This window comes from Silene latifolia, chromosome 10 (genome assembly GCF_048544455.1).
Source record: "Silene latifolia isolate original U9 population chromosome 10, ASM4854445v1, whole genome shotgun sequence".
In the NCBI taxonomy this organism is placed as follows: domain Eukaryota; kingdom Viridiplantae; phylum Streptophyta; class Magnoliopsida; order Caryophyllales; family Caryophyllaceae; genus Silene; species Silene latifolia.
The window spans coordinates 161,126,084-161,139,524 of NC_133535.1; the positions used below are offsets into that span (position 1 = coordinate 161,126,084).

The 13,441-nt window shown below is 36.8% G+C and overlaps 1 long non-coding RNA gene across 2 annotated transcripts; it reads right to left on the reverse strand.

Annotated features, from left to right (window-relative positions):
• Positions 1-6,819: 6,819 nt before the first annotated feature.
• Positions 6,820-8,945, reverse strand: LOC141609498 (uncharacterized). 2 transcript variants are annotated; one of them, XR_012527441.1, is made up of 3 exons: positions 8,769-8,945; positions 7,613-7,701; positions 6,820-7,027 (listed from the first exon to the last, which is right to left on the reverse strand). It is a non-coding gene; the product is annotated as an uncharacterized LOC141609498 (long non-coding RNA). The 2 variants fall into 2 exon arrangements; XR_012527440.1 differs by lacking the exon at positions 8,769-8,945 and having other exon boundaries at positions 7,613-8,163.
• Positions 8,946-13,441: the final 4,496 nt, after the last annotated feature.

Consider the following 13,441-nt stretch of genomic DNA (forward strand, 5'->3'; position numbering starts at 1 on the left):
ATATATATATATATATATAGAATATAGAAAAGAACCAAATATTCTACCCTATATATAATCTAGAATATTATAATTATTTTATAATATCTCATTATTTATATGACGGTAGCTAGTATATGTCATATTCCTAAATTACAATATGTCGATATCTCGACATATCCCAACAGTCCTCTATCTATATACCAAAAGATTAAGCCAAATTTCGAAATTTTCCGCTCAAATTACTTAACCACAAAGTAGACCTGATACTTGTGCGTTATGGGTAAATCAATACTATATATTAATTCCAAAAACCAAGGGACTTCCATGTAATTAAAGAAAGTTATACAAATTAATTATACTATATAGTTTTAAATCACTAGCACCGTGTGATGGACCCGATTAAGGGATCTCAATGCAAATATTATATAGTTTGGGTTAAAATTAAATTATATAGAAGCTTGGTAATTTTCCTAAACATTTGTAAGAGACTAAAACATGGTCAATTTCCTTAAAATAAAATAATTAATTAAGATGGTCGATTTCAAGGAGACTAAAAGAAAAAAGATGCTTGGTAATTTTCCTAAATATTTATAGAAGACTGGAAGATGGTCAATTTCTTTAAAATAAAATAATTAATTAGTATAAATATGTACATTTATGCTATTAATTATTATCATCATAAAATTATATATTAAATTTAAAATCTATGCAATTTTATTAAACTAGGTTATAAATAATTCAAGTTAGATTCCATAATATATAATATTGCATAATTGTTTCGATTTGATTTAATGCATATATGTAATATATTTATATAAATATAGAATCCTCTTAAAATTGCATGCTTAAGTAGTAAAAATAATTTCTTCAGTAAAGAAAAGAATTGTAGTAACATTGGATATAGTTATATGATAGTAATCACTCATTTGAATCGTAAAAGTAACAATATTATCAGCGAGATCAGTGAAAGTGGTAGAAACAACAACGAGAGTAGTGAAATAATCAATATTAATGCGGCAATTGTGAAAGTAACAATAATTATGGCGGGAGTAGTGAAATTATCAATATTAATGCGGCAGCAGTGACAGTAACAATAATTACGGTGGGAGTAGTGAAAGTAACAATGATTACGGGCAAGTAGTGAAATGTTATTACTATTGTTTCATTAATAAGAGTAAAATATTAATAGCGGGAGTAGTGAATTTGTCTCAAAATTTATTTCATCGTAATTTTAGGATATGTCATACAAAAATATATTAATGATAAATGTACGGGTTGTGCAACTTTAAGTAATTTTATTTAATGAAATAAAAATTTAATGGTAAGTAGAGGTAACCCGGGCGAAGCCGGGCACCAATACTAGTAAGACAACAAATTACTACTCCCTAAGTACTCTGCTTTTGTCTTATCTATCTACGCGGATAATATTTAACCCGTTGAAAGCTTACGACGAATATGTTCGTCATAACTGAGACTTTGTGTATATATCTTTACTTCTTAAAAAGGGAGAACTTGGTTGCACTGTAGCAATGAATAGTGCACAGCCAAGTCTCTCCCCTGTTGGATTCTTCCTTGAGATCTCCTCCCTCCATTGTCTCCTTAAATTACAGCTACACTCTAACCTATTTTTTCTGTCATTTTACTCCACCACTTATTCTCTTGCTTCACACACCGATCCATCTCCCTCAGCAAAACCTAGGTATTTACTTATAATCCCAATTTATATTCTTTGTTATATATGCTGTCAGGCGTAAGGCTTCACAGAATGAAGATTATGATGCTTAGAAGTATCCCGTCATGTTCTTGCTAGGTGAATTAAGCAACTAGCAGTCAATGGCTGGTTGAATTTCTCAAATTTTGCAGTAACTAAATTTGAAGATTGTATTCTCAAGAAAGGGTTTTGTGTATTGTTGTTGATGTCAGAAGTAAAACGAACGATGATAAGGTTTGTGTCGCTTGCTGATTTTGCGGGATCCCTTGCTGATTTTGCGGGATCCCTTGCTGATTTTTGTGTTAATTCACACAATTGATAATTGGCGATGGTGTTGGTTTGGCCTTTAAGCATGTGCTTTTATTGGTTCTTAATTTGCCTGGCTTATTCAGGCTACTGGGTGATTATCCAATTTGATCTATGTGTTCATTTTGCAGTTTTTGACTTTCTTTTTAAGCTATCTATTGATTTTGGTTGATTAGTTTGGGTTTTAATGTGTTTTTAGTTTGCTTATTTAGGGTTTTGATAGAGCATGGGTCTTGGTTTCACTGGCTTTTCTACTGGTTTAGTTAGGGAGAGTTGAATGGGTTTGTTATTTCCATTGCCGTATTTCTCTAGCACTGTCTTTTCCTTTAAGCGCTACTGCTCAAAGGCTATCTGGCAGCCCTTCTACACTTATTTTTTTACACTCTTTTGCTTACCTTGCAAATTGCTAGACTGACTTCTAGCCAGCTTCCAACGTATCGAGGCACCTCGTTGCTATTCTTAATCTGTTTACGTATGTATGTTTTTTTGCTTGTAGTATTTTAAACCTTAACTTTTACTTGTGGTATGTTTAGTTTGCTGGCTGGTTGTACTCATTGGATACGTGTAATTTTCTGGTGTACTTTTTCATGCGGCGCTATTCTGTGGATACATGTTCATGGGCGATAGGGATGTTGTGGGTGAGGGGCTGAGGGCCCTGAAGTTGGAATTTATGTGATGCATTCTTCGGCTGTTCGACAGCTTTCGTCTGCCTTTTTAGCTGCCTTTAAGTTTCTTTGCTGTAGTACAGCTCTCTAACTTTCGATTGAACCGTAAATTGCAGGAGTGGGGTGAAGGCAGGTTATGATGATACAACTTTAACGAGTTTGTTCGGCAGTTGACGGTGAGTTCTCCTACTTAGTTAGTGTTTTACTTTAATGAGTTTCGTTAGTCTTTGTTGCGTTGCGTGCTTATTTTAACTACCCTTAAGTTTCTTTGCTATGGTACAACTCTCTCTTAATTCTAATTATGCCCTAATTTGCAGGAATGGGGTGCAGGCAGGTTGTGAAGATACTCCTTTAATAAGTTTTGTTCGGAAAATGGTATTTGTTCGGCAGTTGATGGTGAGTTCTTCTACTTAGTTAGGGTTTTACTTCAATGGTGAGCTCTCCACTGGTTTATTTGTTGGGTACTGACTGTGTCTGAAATTTTTAAAACCGTCTTGCTTCTCTTTTCCTGGCATTATACTGTGTATATGGGGTCATGTGGCGCAGAGTGTCGTTAATGAGGGGCCTTATTTTTGACACTTTCTTTGCTTACCTTGCATATTGCTAGGGTTTCTTTCGGCCGACCTCTGACATGTCAAATCTCCTTTTGGTTTGGAATTTATACTGCTGAGCACTACATATTTTATGCTGCTGAATATTTTGACACTTGAAAGATGAAAATTGGAATACTGGTGTGTATTAAATGAAATGCAGTTATTAAGTGATGTTCTGGACCTCATTTACATATAAGATAGTCACATACAAGTTTCTAGGTCCTTGTATTATTGATGTTTGTTTAAAAATATTTAAGGTTGAATCTCAAGGGACCATAACAATTAGACCAATAAACCGCCAGTCAGGTTATGCAGCAGCTTCTAAATCAGCTTGTTGTTCTCGAGGAAAGGTTTATGTTCATCGGCGAGAAGACGATATTAAATGGAATAGAGTGAGGGAATAATAGGTTTTGATTGTGATGACAATATTGATGGATACTTGAAGTATATAGGGATCCCATCATTCTTTCCTTGAAACATGTTTTAGTGTGCGAAAGATAGTTTCTTGTTAACCATTGGAATTTGTTCTCGACGGCTTGATGTTCTTTTTCATATTTCAAATCAGATTGACTTCTTAAGATTGTGGTTGGATTAATACTCAATTTGTTATCGTCCCTTTTTTTAAAGTAATTACTACTCTTTTTCCCGATCGTGCTTGTTGATTGCCATGAAGTACAGGAAAGAGATGCTCTAGCTTTTTTAAATGCTCATTTTGAGTTGGTCCATTACTTTGCACTGGTTAACAGCTGTAGCACACCCACAATTTATGAGGATAAACATATTAGGACGTGCTTAAAGCTTTAGCGTTGTAGGATACGACATACTTGATTTGGGTCCCTCGGGTGTGGTCTGGAGCCGTTTCTCTGCTCCACTTGCTATATCCAGTGACCCATGAACAAAAGCCGGTTGTGGCCTCTAGCTGAGGTTGCCTCACTTTCTAATTTTCACTTACGATCTCTCTTTAATTTACATAATGTTCTTGTATGGGCATCCTTGTTGCATTGTGGAGGATTTCTTGTATAAATTGGATTGCACCTTTATTTTGACGAAATTGTGGAGGGTGAAACACATTTGTGATTTGAAGATAAATTAAGTTGGAAATTATATGGATCTCGCTTGATATTTACAATGCAAGAAGCACCCTGCTAGTGAGTCTTTAGTAAGAGTTATATATTCTATTTTGCTTCACTCTTAAGTTTGACTTATGGATTCTCTTCTAGCATTATTTTAGCTAACTTCTTATTCTTCATGGTGCATTAGGAATAAAGATGTTCAAACTGGAGGTAGGTCATCTGGTGAGTTTTCTGCTGCCTGCACTGTAGATTATGTGCTCAAACACCTATGTGTTCAAAGATTATCAAGCTTCTGAAGGAATTAATTTTAAATACCCCATTTTTGTGTGGGTTTGAAGAACTGTTTGTTCAACCTTAAAAGTGCACAAACTAAAGTTACTCTTGTGCGTCTTAATTTTTTTTTAGATCTTAAATAACCAGTAACTAAATCGCGTTATCTCTCCTTCCCTTCTTCTCCACCTTTAGCTTTTCAGTTAGCACTTAGCAGTGTTTTACGATATCACTTAGCGCAGCAATTAATACTTAATTTTCATAGATTGTGCAGGAGGTGCTTGTGGCAATGCTAATCAGGTACGCCTTATTTAAAAATATGCACTTCGAGTGCATATAGTCATTTGATCAATTTAGAGACAAAAGAATTATTTGGTGATGAATCTGGTTCAGTGTATTAGTGGCAATGCTAATCAGGTGGTGATGGCCCTGGATTATCAATATCCCAGGATTAAACACTACCAATCCAGAGATTACCAGCAGACCTTAGCTACAATCAGGGGATAAGAGTGACGCTACTACTAATACATTTTGGCAGTGTGAATTTTAACTAGGTTGTAACATATGGATGTAATGTCCTATACGTTTACCATTATATTCTCTAAGCCAATACTACAAAAATGGATTATAGAGGCGCTGAAGTTCGTGAAATAACTAAAAAGAAATAGACGCTTTCTAATAGCACCTTATGTAATTTTACTTGCCCGCTCTATATACCCATAGAAAACACAACCTAACCGAAAAAAAATAACCTCCCTCATTCCTTCATATGTGCAAGCTACAACCCTTCCGTATGCAATGGCGAACAAAGTTATGGAAATTCTAATCAAATCTGCTATTAGGTAAGGGTTCAAAATCTCGGCCGAGTTGTATCGTATCGGCCGAGTTGTATCGGATTTTCAATCTACCGATACGAGATATCGCCCGAGAAATCACCGAGATTCTCCGCAATCTGTCCGTGACGACCGAGTAAGGACCGATTATACCGATACCGCGACTACGACCGATACCGAGATTTAAAACCATGGTACTATGCATTACTTCCCCTCTATTCTTTTTATATGATTTGGATCTTGATATTAGGTCTGCATTACTTTCCCTTTTTCATCAGATTTAACAATTTGATTATTTGTTTATGTTTACAATGATTATACAGCTCAGTAAATTTAATCGTTGTTGTATTACTCCATTTGGATACAAATTCAATTAGCCATTCAATTGAGTAAATTAAAAGTCCTTGAATTCAAAGCTGATATGTGAATCTGGGTTTAGTGCTACTTCCCTGAATCAATACGGCTTTTCATTAAAATGAATTCCATTTAGGTCTGAATATCCACATACTGCAATTTCAGAAGAAAAAATAGACTTTCAATGATATTGTGACATGTTGGCTGAATAACCAATTTTGAGTTTCAATATCTTCTTGACTTGCAGGTGGAACGGCTAAATGTGCAATTGCTTGGAAAAAGGTTAGTGATGATTGAAAACAATGGTGCTATATATACTCTGTACCGAATGTTATAATATAATGTTAGTTGTACGAATAATATGTTAATTTTTTGTCTAGCTTGATGTTTTTAGGAAATGATTGTGATACATAGCTTTCGTTATTCGACTTATCGTGTTTTGATGTTGCATATTAAAGCATTGCTAGACAATGACGAAATTGGCAGAGAGAGCGATGAAGTGAAACATGCTACGGAGTATATAACTGTACAATTTAATACATAAACTATTATTGTACGGATGTTCGGTCATACATTCTATTTGTTATAATGTACTGATTGGAGTATGTATTTAGCTCCAAAACTATTTTCATTTAGTTATATAATGTATTGAAGTATGTGTTTAACGCTAAATCTGTTTTGATTTAGTTATATACATTTCTTTCCAGATGTGTATACTTCAACACTCGACAATGTATTTCTTTTTAGAAACTCTGAATGCTCAAATTGTCTAAAGAATGCAAATCTCGCACATCCTCTTCCCAGAACACATACTTTTAACCATAACATGCCCTACGCAAGCTTAAATCACAACAATTTTCCCCGTGATATCTTCTTTTAGGGTCATATAAATGCTTAACCAAAATGGAAGACCGATCTAGGAACTATTTTGTAACACCCCGGTTTATAAAAGAAGTCCTCGTCAAGACATTCCCTCATAAAACGGACTGTTACCATCTCGGTTTCCCGAGGTAGTAGATAACAAAGTCCAACTCACCAAAGTACTTTAAATAAAAACTTTAATGATTACATATGTCTTACAACTTTTAATCAACTAGAACCTAATGTAAAAATAAATACAACTCGCAGCGGAAATTAAATAAGTGATATAACTACATTTGTGATCTAGACTCCTGCAGGTCCGAAAGCTCACACGTCCAAGCTCCCCATATCCAGCTAACTCAAAACCTGCTATTTAAATCTGCTCCCCATTTAACCGGAAATATTAAATGGTTCACCACAGGATGCCATCAATTAAAGCAGGCATCAATTTTATTTTGACACAGAAGCAAACACGTCAACACGAGGTTGAGTAGGGAAAACAATAAAACAGTAAATATGATATGCATGATACTCCGTCACCTCCTTATCCGCCTCAACTCAATCTCATATCTCATATCTCATAACTCATTTCTCATTTCTCTTTTCTCATTTCTCTTTTATTTCACGGACCGATTAACGGCAATCACGGACCCATTTAAGGGCAATCACGGACCCACTTAAGGGCAATCACGGACCCATTTAAGGGCAATCACGGACCCACTTAAGGGCAATCACGGACCCACTTAAGGGCAATCACGGAGCCCGAAGGCCAATACTGTTTATCACAACATCCCATCGTATCTCATCATCGTCACTACCACCTCATCCTTCAACTCCAATGCATATGAAATGCTCAACAATAATTAATGCAATGCAATATGTATATAAATCGTAACGTAAATCAACAACCAGCATCCAGTCAACACAATTCAACATCGATAATAGAGTAAGTGTATTTCCCTACCTCAAAGTGCCAGCAATCCAATTAAGCAGTTAAGCAGTCCCGAAAATAAAGCAATGAATTTGATAATTGATCCTTCACGAATTCGTCACCTAAAACAATTATAATATTTATAATTACTAACTACTAAATATAGAAATCTCCTAAAATGGAAACTTTCCCAATATAGTAACTTTCCTCTTTTAACAAACCCGACTCAAAAACCCGACTTGAATTATTTAACCGGCTCGGGAATTAAATTGGATAACTAATATGATAATTAAATGAATTATATGATTTATAAATACCCGGATCAATTCCTTAAACAACTTAAACAATCCCGTCTCAAAACCCGTCTCCAATCATTTAACTAATATTAATTATTATTTTATTTTAGATACTCGGAACTTAAACCAACCCGATAATTTAAACTAATTATACGATTTTAAGAAAACCCGAATCAATATTTGAACAATTCAACAACCCGACCAAAACCCGTCTTTTAATCATTTTAATGCACTCGGGAATAATTTAATTAATTTAGAATACAACCCGACACGAAATATAACGATTAAATGAAGAAAAACCCGTTTCCACAACCAAACAAACTCGTACCCCCTTCACACGCCCCCACACTCCTCACGCACCACCCAAACCACCGCGACAACCACCAGTCGTGGTCCCCACATCAACCCATCCACCAACAGCCACCCCCACTGGGTCGATCGCCGCCACCGGCGAGGTGAACCACGGCCGCCATTTGGCCTGGTTCACCACCACGCATCTCCAACCCTCTCGTTCTCAATCTAACCACCACCACAACAAGAACCTAACACCGCCAAACCATCACCGTCTTTGTACTCACAAACAAAGTGCACCCCGGACCAAGTGTCACCACCCTATCGACCTCCCCCTAGTCGACGTGGGCACCACCCCAAACCTAACCATCTAAAACCCACCAAAACCCGTGTTAACACTCGTTGCTACCCCCTATCGCCGCCACCCTTTTTCTCATCACTAACACCACCAACAACCACCACGACCACCACCATTATACTCGTCCCACACCCTACTACCCATATACTCAGTCAACAACTACCCTAGACGCCATTATAAGACACGAATAACCCACCACAAACCCGACATTAAACCCAAAACAGAGAAAGTGAATCGCTCTTACCATGTTTCTGCCACCACGACGGCCACCACGGCCACCCTAGGTCGTCGACAAAGGTCCCTTGCTCGTCCTTGCTGTACCGTCAACAACTACTCTCTCTCTCTCTCTCTCTCTCGAATTGCGTGAGAATCTCAAACTTTGGTGATAATGATGGAGCAAGCATGGTTGTTTATGTAAAGAAAGAAAAAGAAAGAAAAAGAAAGGAAAGGCATGTGTTGGTGTGTTGGTGTGCTCGATAATAGAGTGAAAGGAAGGAAAAGTAGTATTAGAATAATAATAATAATATTAGAATAATAATAATATATAATAATAAAGATATATTTTAATAAAAGTAGAGTGTAGGGTAAACCCGTCACAATTAACTTATACCGATACAATGCGGTTAATTAAAATAATTTACGTAATTATCAACTCAACAATTAACCCGATATAAATAGTGACATAAAATGTATAATAATTAATATATAATAATATCCGTTTAATTATATCCGTTTAATTTATTATATAAAAATACGGGGTATTACAGTCTTCCCCCCTTAAAATGAACTTCGTCCCGAAGTTCGCTCCCATACTCAACAACAAAAAGGTATTGTATATTGTACTTTCGGACGTCACGCAACACTAACACGGTTAACACACTTTTTGACTCATCAATTAAACGTAGCAAATACGGAATGTTACATTCTGCCCTCCTAAAAATAAACTTCGTCCCGAAGTTTAACTCGTCTTTACTTAACCCAACTAACTACGACTAATAATTACTTGTGAACACAACTATATAACAACTAATTAATCATCTGAGAACACCGTCATCTTCCATCTAAATTCCGATCTCAAACTCAAGTAACTCCATAATCATGGTCGCACTGGACCGCCAATGTAACTCGGCACAAAGGCCCCACAACTCATAACTCCATACCAATGGTTCAATCACACTCTCCTTTTTTCACATCAACCAACTAACCGAAGTAGGAACAAAACATATAGGACTTATTTGCATAGGTAACCCACAACTAAACGTCAACTTGGTCACTATAACCTACAAACAAGTGCAAATTAAGCATCAAGATTTTACAATCCTCCCCAACTAAAAACATGGTTACGTCCTCGTAACCTTCATTATTATAACAAGGTTCTCAACTACTGCTAACAACTGAAAGAGAATAAAAGATTCTCAACTCTCGCTTAAGTTAACTAATCCTTATAACAAAGGTTACCCCATTATAATTATCAAACCATATCATACTTATCAAATCGTATCACAAAACTAGTTCAAAACATGAAAATGTATCACAAAATAACTTAAAACTAAACTTCGTTCCAAGGTTTCGGAACTACAATTACTTTATTAAACTGCTTACAACTTAAATACTTATATGAATTATAAGACTCTAATCCACTCAATAAACTAGTTACCCTCATCCCCATTCCCTTGCCTATTGTTGTAGCTCCTCTGAGTACTCCATTGTCCCGGATACGTATTGCTTCTAATACTTGATATTGGGGTTTGATATAGCCCTTGGTTACTCCCTCCATCGCCACTCCTCTGTGTGCCTCTACACTCATACGCTCGATGACCTCTTTTCCCACATCCAAAACATGTCACTAAGTACCCCTCACAACTCCTGCCCGGGTGGTTATTGCCACACTTGGTGCAATGATACACTCGCTGACTCACACTCTGACCTCGAGTATCGTTGGATCGCTCTGTCCCACTAAGGTTATTTCCCCCAGCTGAATAAGGTTTAGGTTGAGTATTGATTTGCTTCTTATTATTCCCCTGCCCCTCGCCTGCAGTTTCACTCATTCTTTTCTCTCCCTTCTCTTCCTTTTCCTCCTTTAACATATCAACAACCCTCTCGGCATGCCCAGCTCGCTGATAAACATCATCCATGGTACTTGGTTGACCAGCTGCAAGTCTCTTCTTAATAGTTGTTGTTAATCCTTTCTCAAACTTGAGTGCCAACATCTCATCACTAAAATTCAAATCAGCTACATATTCTGACAATTCCATAAATCTGTTATAATAAGTCTCTACTGTCATCTCCTCAGTCATCTTGAAAGAATCAAATTCAGCTCTCATCTTACTCCTAATATGTTCTGGTACAAATACAACTCTCATATTTTCCTTGAAACCCTTCCAAGTGATAAAAGGTTCTTCACTCCCCCTCCAAGCTTCCCTCATGCCCTCCTTATTACGATTCCACCACAAACCCGCTTTTCCCCTCAAATAGTAAGCAGCTTGGTCCACTTGCATCTCCGCAGGACATCCTAACAACTCAAAAAGGTTATCAAACTCCCTATGCCAATCTCCTAGTAAGGATGGTTTACCTAATCCATCGTACTTCGTTGGGTTATGTCTTGCAATATTAGCACTCATCCTTGCTGGATCCTGAATTGACCCTTTAGCCTTCAGAGCCGCAGTCAAGGCCTCATTCATAGATATCAAACGGTCAATCTCGTCTTGGGACATGGTAGAGGGTGTAGGTGTACTTCTCTTTGGAGGCATGGTTCTATAAAAGTAAAACAAGTCAACATAAGTTTCTACCCGAGTAAAGATGGCTTAATATTTTAAATATTCTATACTTACAAAGGTAAGGTATGGTCAATTCTACCCTTTTTCACTCCTCTTTAGGTCCTAGGTACAAGGATTCCATTTTTAAAGAATTTTACGACTCAGTCGGTCCAAACAAATGTGACAGCAGTTGGTCCAAAACTTGGGTCAGTTTGCAAAATTTATTTATTACTCCTAATCCGTATATCCTATAAGCATGAATCCAACGTCAAATAAACACTAACTCACGAGGCTACCTCTCATAAAATTTTTATCCTTAGGCAATGGACAGAAAAGAAATGGCAGTAACGTCAATTAAAGAGTAACATCAACCAAAACAAGTTTCATCACTAAGTCTTTCATTTCCTATGTCCCAATTCTTACAACTATACTATCGCTACTAACCCATACCAACTTAGATCTCACACTGTACTTACGTAAATATGTACCCCATAGAATCCCTTCGCATCTCGATCTATTCCGTATATCTAATCACGATTGCTATGACTATAAACATGCAATTCAAATAGTGTTTCTAATTACTATCACAATACTATACTAGCATGGCTTTGGGATCACATAACCGCATATTACTTAGTCATAGTAGTGCTATCAACACATCATTCATACAAATTACTTACCGTAGCTTCGTCCTGCAATAATCAATGTATCAATCAGTCAACACTTAGGCAACGATATATGAATTTCTGTTCAACCTCAAGCAACTTTCTACCCTTTTCTCTCATATACCCTCAGGGTTGTCCGAGTCAAACTGAGAGGGCCACTGGTTCGGTGTGAGGGGGCCCCTAACTCATACCTTACCGTAGTGTGCTCCTAACAGTTCTATCCCGGTGTTCATTTTATTTAGACTCTTCCTATGTTCATTGGGCTCATTAGTTTAGGCCTAAGGATCGTTCGCTCTGATACCACTTTGTAACACCCCGGTTTATAAAAGAAGTCCTCGTCAAGACATTCCCTCATAAAACGGACTGTTACCATCTCGGTTTCCCGAGGTAGTAGATAACAAAGTCCAACTCACCAAAGTACTTTAAATAAAAACTTTAATGATTACATATGTCTTACAACTTTTAATCAACTAGAACCTAATGTAAAAATAAATACAACTCGCAGCGGAAATTAAATAAGTGATATAACTACATTTGTGATCTAGACTCCTGCAGGTCCGAAAGCTCACACGTCCAAGCTCCCCATATCCAGCTAACTCAAAAACCTGCTATTTAAATCTGCTCCCCATTTAACCGGAAATATTAAATGGTTCACCACAGGATGCCATCAATTAAAGCAGGCATCAATTTTATTTTGACACAGAAGCAAACACGTCAACACGAGGTTGAGTAGGGAAAACAATAAAACAGTAAATATGATATGCATGATACTCCGTCACCTCCTTATCCGCCTCAACTCAATCTCATATCTCATATCTCATAACTCATTTCTCATTTCTCTTTTCTCATTTCTCTTTTATTTCACGGACCGATTAACGGCAATCACGGACCCATTTAAGGGCAATCACGGACCCACTTAAGGGCAATCACGGACCCATTTAAGGGCAATCACGGACCCACTTAAGGGCAATCACGGACCCACTTAAGGGCAATCACGGAGCCCGAAGGCCAATACTGTTTATCACAACATCCCATCGTATCTCATCATCGTCACTACCACCTCATCCTTCAACTCCAATGCATATGAAATGCTCAACAATAATTAATGCAATGCAATATGTATATAAATCGTAACGTAAATCAACAACCAAAGATCCAAATCAACACAATTCAACATCGATAATAGAGTAAGTGTATTTCCCTACCTCAAAGTGCCAAAGAATCCAATTAAGCGATTAAGCGATCCGAAAATAAAGCAATGAATTTGATAATTGATCCTTCACGAATTCGTCACCTAAAACAATTATAATATTTATAATTACTAACTACTAAATATAGAAATCTCCTAAAATGGAAACTTTCCCAATATAGTAACTTTCCTCTTTTAACAAACCCGACTCAAAAACCCGACTTGAATTATTTAACCGGCTCGGGAATTAAATTGGATAACTAATATGATAATTAAATGAATTATATGATTTATAAATACCCGGATC